Genomic DNA, 1,947 nt, shown 5'->3' on the forward strand with positions numbered 1-1,947 from the left:
TGACCATTTAAATATAAAGGCCTCGAGTTTATGTTTCTTTACAGCTGAGTAATATTCCATTATATAAAAGTACCATAATTTTCTTATCCAATCCTGGGTGGATGGACATTTGGGTTGCTTCCACATTTTAGCAATTACAAATTGTGCTGCTATGAACATAGGTGCACATATATCACTGTGATATGATGTTTTTAGATCTTCTGGGAATATTGCAAAATTTTTGATATACTTGTATAAAAATTATTTATTGTTTATCTGAAGTTCAAGCTTAACTAGATGTTCTGCATTTTTACCTGCTAATTCTGGCAACCCTATTTATGATAGGAAGTTTCTTTCATAAGTTTGGTATGATACCAGTTGATTATCTTTTCCAAGTTTCCAAATCAGCCCTTCCTGGTAAGGTCACACATTTAAATTTCAAATCTTTTGTTTCTTTTTTATAAATCTCAGTAAAATGTACAACTTCCTGGACTATCCACAAACTCTCTGTGGCTAGGAACTTTGCTCCTCTTATAACTAGTCTTCCAATCATAGATTGAGAGGCTGCTATTTATTTGTTGGTTTAATAAATATTCTAAAGTCATAGGAGATGTAATGTTGAAGGAGAAGACACATGAGTCCCACCTGCATGAAAATGTGGGTCTAGGGAAAGAGAAAGATATTAACCAATAACCATTGATCTAAGCCGATTTACATGATTGTTGAGAAGGGAAAAGTGCTAGCTACTGTTGAACTATTTCTTGAAAGACCTTGAATTAAATCACACACACTTAATCAAAGGTGATGGATTTTTATCCTCTGGATAGTGTATGGAAAAAACAGGGACATTACTCAATTGTCCTAGAATCACAGTTGGCAAAACTACAGTTGTCAGATTACTCCCTCCAACCACAAACCTCATCTCTCACCCTCACAGTCTGATCAAGTTGCTGCTCGGGCCCTTGCAACCTTTGTTAATGCAGGAGTTCTGATGTATTTTTCCATTCCAGCAATTCCATTTTCTAACACTGCATCTTTTTTCTCTATTATATGAAAACAGTGTGTGTCTGTGATTTTCTTCTCTGATTTCTGATGTCCTGGTCCTTTTCACTCCTATCCCTATAAATTGAGACCTTTTAAAGTATTTGAAATGCCTCGTCTACTTCATCAGCCTCCTATCCACGGCCCAACAACTAGTGTTTGTTGAGATAGTTTCACAGAGTTAGATCATTATTAGGATTTCTCTTCATCTTCTCTTTTCTATTTCAATAATTTTTCCTAAATTCTTACAGTACATTTCCAGGGCAGTCTTTTGTTACCTCCTTACCTTTAATTTTATGTAGGTAACTACCAAGCTTTTAGCCTGCCACTCCCTCCATTTCTCATTATTGTCCCCTAACTCAGGGCTTCTCAATGTTGGTGCACTGACATTTTGGGCAAGACAACACTTCTCGTGAAGGCTTGTGCTGTGCACTGCAGGATGATAAGCACCATCTCTGATCTCTTCCTACTGGATGACAGTAGCAGAAGCCACCTCATCCACCCCAACTGTGACAACCAAAAATATCTCCACCCATCCAGATTCAATTTTCTGACCTCCGTCATTTTCCATCTTTCTAAAGAACTTCTTTTCACATTTCTTGCAAGGCAGATCTACTAGTGACAGATTTTCCTAATTTTCTTGGTCTGAGAAAGTGGTTATTCGTCCTTTACTTTTGAAAGAAAAATTAGCCAGACACAGAATTCTAGGTTGCTAGATTTTTCTTTTAAATACTTCACTTTTGCTTGCATGGTTCCTGAAAAGAAGGCTGTAGTTCTTAACCTTTATAATACTCCTAACAAGACAAAGATTTTCTCTTTGTGTTTTTCTTTAGTTTGAATATAGTACACCTACAAGTTGTTTTTTGGTGTTCATCCGCTTGTTATTCTCTACGCTTCCCAGATCTGTGGTTTGGTGTCAAGCATTAA

The sequence above is a fragment of the Chinchilla lanigera genome, unplaced genomic scaffold, assembly GCF_000276665.1.
Source record: "Chinchilla lanigera isolate Chin_1 unplaced genomic scaffold, ChiLan1.0 scaffold00043, whole genome shotgun sequence".
NCBI classification, from domain to species: Eukaryota; Metazoa; Chordata; class Mammalia; order Rodentia; family Chinchillidae; genus Chinchilla; species Chinchilla lanigera.